The sequence below is a fragment of the Syngnathus floridae genome, chromosome 22, assembly GCF_059516105.1.
Source record: "Syngnathus floridae isolate MCC-2025c chromosome 22, RoL_Sflo_1.0, whole genome shotgun sequence".
Taxonomy (NCBI): Eukaryota; Metazoa; Chordata; class Actinopteri; order Syngnathiformes; family Syngnathidae; genus Syngnathus; species Syngnathus floridae.
Window position 1 is genome coordinate 6,227,247 of NC_142434.1, and position 6,189 is coordinate 6,233,435.

The window sequence follows — 6,189 nt, forward strand, 5'->3', positions numbered from 1 at the left end:
TGTCAAACTCAATCATTAAAATGACCTTCAAAGTCTGTACTTGGCCTTGTTCCGCCCCCCTTCCCCATCTGTCTTTAGAATGGCTAGCACACATGTTAGCGCTTTTCAATCCATTGTGTTTTTCTGGCTGTTTAGAGCAGCTCAGTGACGAAAAACGGCTTTTATGAACGTTTAGTGTTTTTTTTTTTGTCAGCGAGGCTTTGCTTTGGTTTATTTTTATTTCTGCATCCAGTTCCATGGGGGATCCATTTGTCTATAGCGAAACACATTAAGCACGAGAGGCGAGCGCGGTCAAACAAATGACCCGACGAGAGCCCCATCGCCTGCGCTCTCATTGATTGAGCATGAGAGGCGGTGTGTGGCATTCTTTGTAGCGGCCATGTTTAGGCGGAGATGGCGTATTTAAACACATTATGAATAAGAGGAATGGGGGGGAGGTGGCGTCACTAAATGCATTAAAGACTCAACGAGGACGCAGGAGTGCTATGTTTCTAAATGCATTACGGCCGAGTGCTTAAATGGTGTTGATGGGGGGTTGGAGAGAGTCGGCGGTGGGGTCAAGAAAGTTTCTGTTTAATTTCAGTGAGGTGTGCTTTGTCTGCCGTCTGAGTGCCGACGGAGTTTTGACATGCATACACAAGCTTTCCACGGGGTTTGCGTCTCAATGGCGCGCATACTGTACATGCACATAGGCGAGAACTTGTATTTTCTTCTCGAGGTCTCCAATAAAAGTCGCTCATTGGTGGACTGTGACCCTGCCAATAAAGCCCGCCGTGAAAGATTAAGCTCAAACCCAGCAAAACACTTCAACACTTGTTCCCTGCTACTTCATCCTGGCACTGAGTCCAGCCCAATTAACCTTACAAGCAGAGACTTTTTCAAGCTCCAAGGGAGAGAGAGTACTACCTCTTCCCCGCTGAATTCCTCTTTGCTTGACAACAGAACACCTTGAAGGAAAACATTCCGAGAGGGTAGGGCTCCTTGTACTCCTGTGGCGATACTCCGGTTGAACCTTTTCAATTAAACAGGTTGACTTTGCATGGTTAATTAAGTCCTCATCCTTGACAAGCTGTCTGACTTCTCCGGCAAGCGCCTTACCCGGTCCGGGGTTTACATCCCCACGGGGACCACTGGCCAGACGGATTGTTGTCCAGCTTGGAATAGGATTAGCAGCGCGCCAGGGGCCCAGGGCCCTCAGCCCCTGATCCTTTGTTTGAGTCTGAAGTGTTGAGTTGGATGGGGCCAAGCGCAGAGGATTGAGGTAATCCCCCCCATCTCTTCGTAAGGACGGAACCCGCCAGCCCCGCTGCAACCAACATAATGCTGCAGACCACCAACCACCGTCAATGTTTACTCATCACACCCCAGCAGGTAGAGCGCTAAATACGGGGAACTCCCCAACCCCCATGTTTGTCCTGATGGATAATTTCCACAACCTAATCAAAACATGCTGTTCCTGCCCAAGCTTAAATGACAGGAGGGTTTAACTGCAGCTTGTGACAACCAACCACTGGCTTCTAGTTTTTTTCCCACTTAGCACTGTTAATTCATGTAAACAATCAATTTGTAGACAAGATGAGCCCTTGACTTGGCACGGTATAAAAAAAAACATGAAGACCTTGTTCTGTGTCTCCAGTAGACGGCAGATGAATCAAAGCAAAGACATTCCATCAAAGGACACGTCGTGTTTTGTCACGTCGTCAATTTTCCCTTGACAAATTGTTGTTTCAGGTAATCCTTGGTACAGAAAAGGAAAGATGTGTTGATCACAAATAGCTGAGTCGCCGAGGTAGAACTTGTCAAGTGCGCAGTGTTCCACCACAAAAGAACGCACTTTGTTGTTTGTTTTAAAAGGTCCCGCCCTTTTTAAAGGATTAGGGAGCAAAACCAGCACAATTCTTCCGACTCCTAAAGTAGTCCCTTCATGAGGTGTCTCTTATTTATTGGACCGGCAGTTCTCCAAGTATTATTCAGGCTTAAAAACCGCACTGTAAGGCTTTTACATCGCGACCTGACCTCTCCCATGGTGCACCTGTGTATCCGCCCTGGAGCCAATAACAATGGCCCTGCTTTTCTTTCATCACCATGTGACTGAAGCACACCAGATTAGAGCAAAATCCCGCCAAAAACAACTCGGCTGAGCCCAGGGTTAATCCAGAGCCCTAACATCAGAGGATAGCCCTACTTCATCTAGAGATGCGTCACTATTGTCCCACCTCAGTGACACGGGAAAAACAGGATGTGATGCCTGAGGTGACGGGGGAACAACGGCGTTATTATCTCGGAAAAAAACTGTGTTGGTATCACAGCCAACAAAAAGTCACTTCATTATGTTCCACTTATTTCACATCCAGATTCAGTGGAGAACCTGTCCCGTACTTAATATATTTAATAATATTTTATACCAAGGGTGTCAAACTCATTTTTGTCGCGGGCTGCATCGTTGTCATAGTTTTCTTTATTATGACTGTCAACCCAAATAAATGTATGAATGTCTTATATTATGTAGAGTATAAGATACACAACAAACTGATAACTAGTTTTGAAATGAGAGACTAATAAAAACTTTAAAAGATGAATGGTAATAAAAATTGCTAGCAACATCTCTATTTATTAAAAGTGAAGACAATTTGCAATTTTTCTATTGACACATAGTCGATGCACAATTTGTTTTCACTGGCCAACAAAATTACACAGCGGGCCAAATTTGGCCCCCGAGCCAGAGTTTGACACGCAGTTCGACTCTTTCCAACAAGTCGTCTACACCGGATCATGTGATTGAGTACGTGTGCATCAGGTTTTGCCCGGTTTCTCACCAGCATGACTTGAAGCTTTTCATTTATCCTTCAAGCTACTCGACTTGCATCAACTCCCTCAGATTCCGACATTGACCGGCTGAAGAAAAGGAGCCTCCGACCGGTTAGGAATGAGACTGATCCTTTGCCAAGCCATCTCAGCGAGGGGGAACATTGTTGTTCCTGAGAATATTCCCCTATTGTATCGCCTGCTTTGTCATTGTGCTAGAAATGACGATAAAACCACCTGTGGAAAATTTACAATACTTTGATCTACTTTACGGGACTGTAAAAGCGCACTAGTGTTTCATATGCCGTTGTGAGATCAAGGTGCCAAATGTTTTCAAAGTTGAGTGTAAATGCAGTAGCCGTGAGAACAACGGCGTCTGCGTTTTTGGATTTGGCTTTAACAGCAATTTTAAAGTCTGCCAGCGAGCTCGGCGGCAAGGAGGTGCCATTTACGATGTTTTAACCGAGGGCTACCTCGAGGTAAAGGAGGGCATAAAAGCAAGCACGCTAGTTTCCACATGCAATTGACTTTTTAATCGCTACTGTTGATTGTTCTACAAAAGATTCGTTTCAGCTATTGTGATGGAAAAAAATTCTGTATGTCAACCTGGATTTTAAATAAGTCGCTATGATTCCCATTCCATCATATGACATGTCAAGTTAAAAACATTGTTTGGTTAGAGAATATCTCAACTTCACATGTATGCAGGCTCAATATCTTCTATAAACTATTCAGAAGGGAAGTAAATGCATTCCTTCTGTATCCAAGAGAACAAACTGTCAAAATATCCCTATTTAGTTTGGCCTGTGAAGAATATAAAAAGCCTTGGCAAAGGTCTGCTCTCTGTTGAAAGATTGCGCAACCCAGCTTGTTGCTTGATTTCCAAAACTCCCCCCACAGTCCTGAACTCTCCCCCCCTTGCCTCCCTCCTCGCATGAAGAAGACTTTTTAGTATCTGGCTGACGATGTTCCTCGCCAGCCAACTGTGAAAGATAATTGGCCACCTCGGAGGTTTTAATGGAGCCTCTCTGATGGAGTCATTTGCCCGCAACCACTTTGCATTTCATCACTCCCCCGTCTGTCAATTATACTTGATTTACAAGGCGTCCGAGGGACAGCCGATGTGAAGCATCAATTTGTGCCGCGGCTGATTGCGCCAGAGTGAGCCGAGATGACGGGGATATATCATTCATTAATACGGCAGAATGTCCTTCAATTATCCCGCATCGAGTTGGAGAGGGAGTCATCCGGTTCATTAGTCCTATCAGAAGTTACCTCTCTCAGGTGTGGAGTTGGAATTTTTTTCCAACTATTTTTCTGCTTCATTCATCGCTCGTGAAGTTTGTGTTGACACAGATGGTTTGCATCCACCTTTGGGCCCCGCATGAAGACTGGAAAGGCGAACATGTGACTGTTCTTTCAATCACATGACATGGAGGTCTTAAAAAGTGACAGACAAAAACCAGGCAAAGGTGATAACGTGTTAATGAGCACCCCAAGGATAATAACTATGAGGTAATTACACTTTTAAAAAATGAGCGTGAGGACGACTGTTGATGAGTGACAAACGTGCCGATTGCAACTGTTTTTTTTTCTTGGAAGTGTCCGCAGCTGCAAATCACAGCATGAACGAGGCCAAAGCGCTTCTATTATTTTAAAAGGTTAAGATGGAATATATCATCTAATCTTTCCAAGGCTTACTTCTACATGGCAGGGATGGATGTAGATGTCTTCAAGTTCCCTTCAGCTTTTATTATTTGCAGGTGACGGGTATTGGTTGTAATTTTTTGTATTGCAACGCGATCCCGACGCACGCGGCGCTCACTTCCTCAGCGGGAGCAATTCAATCCGACGCACCGGCCCGCGCACTTGGCCGTGATGATCCGATTTCCATACGTTATTGCGTTTCAAAGCCAACGGACCTCGTACAGGCGGCGGCTTTAGCCGACCTCAACGGGAGGCAACCGTCAAACAAAAAACGATGTGCGTGGTGTCATTCAGACGCAGCAGGTGGAATGCTCTATGCCGATAGAAAATAACTTTCCAGTATTGGAAAATGGAAGAAAAGATTTATGTGGCAAGAACATCAACAGCATTAGTTCCATCGCTTCTCCACCATCCAGTCCAATGTTAAATACTTTGATTTTTAAAGCTCTTTGGAGACCTCTCAGAGGTCCTTTTCACTCTAACGGTGGGTGGGTGGAGATGGGTGAGGCCTTACCGATTCCTCTGAGGCCCCTGTAAGCTCTTAAATTTGACTCTGAAGAGGGAATAATGAGCTTCTCTGCTGTTGTCTCTGCCTCTCTAAACCTCCATTCACAGCCACTATGTTCTGCATTGACACATACGTTTTAAAGGACTCTCGGATTAGTCCGCACCCCCTTATAGGTTCCAATTGGTCCTTTCCGCATCAGTGGTTGAGCCTCCTTTCGACTCCCACGTCTCGGGAGTCCTTTATCTGATAGTTTGAAGTTGCTCAGTCATTCAGTGTATTGTGTTTGCTTGTTAGGTGCTCTCCTAAGATTTTCCTCGTGAAAAAATTGTGGGTTACCAACCAGTTAGAAAAGTCGGCTTTTTATTCAAAAAGTGAATGGTAGGAAACCTACCTCTCGACTGACCTCGGTCAAAACAATTACTTGGATTTTTCTTCCTGGTCACTGGTTGCTAGGCAGAGTTCAGAGCACATCGGTCCTATAGACCAATGACAAAATGGTCTAAATGAAATAAATGTAATGCAAAGTCACCAGTTTTGTTTATCTCACCTACTGTGATATAATCAAGACCTTCACCTCTACAAATGTCAGCAACAAGTCTCAGCTGGAAGTCATCCAGCATCATGAATCAGTGTGTGTGTGTTACCATCATAGTTCCCCCACATCCTGTAAACGCTTCCCGATTACCAGCGTCATCTCGGACACGTGCTTATGAGCCAGAGATCCCCACGGGGAGGGGGGGGAGGACGTCCAGCCGGGCCCAGAAGACAGATGAAAATTCAGTGAATAAATTCACCACAATAACTTCCTCAATTTTTTTAGTGGCTGCTCCAGATGGTTCAGTGCACTAGTGACGTGCTTCCGCTTTGATTTAGCATTGTGGTCCTGGGTGAGCCAAATGCAGTGCTAAAGGAGATTAGCGTGTGCATGACGGGGTTATGTGACCCCATTGTAAACCCGGAGGCTGACCTTTGAACTCTCGGGAAAGCGATGAAATCGGCCATTTCCCTCCGTTAGTTCTCGCGGTGTACAGAAGAAGTGTCAGTGGATTCTGAGGCAAAGTTATGAGCAACTAATAAGTAACAAAAAGTTAAACTCAAGTTGTGTCAGGAAGTGGGATTCTAGTCTGGAATAAAATGGGGAATAAATTAGCAACCCAAAGTGAATGTGT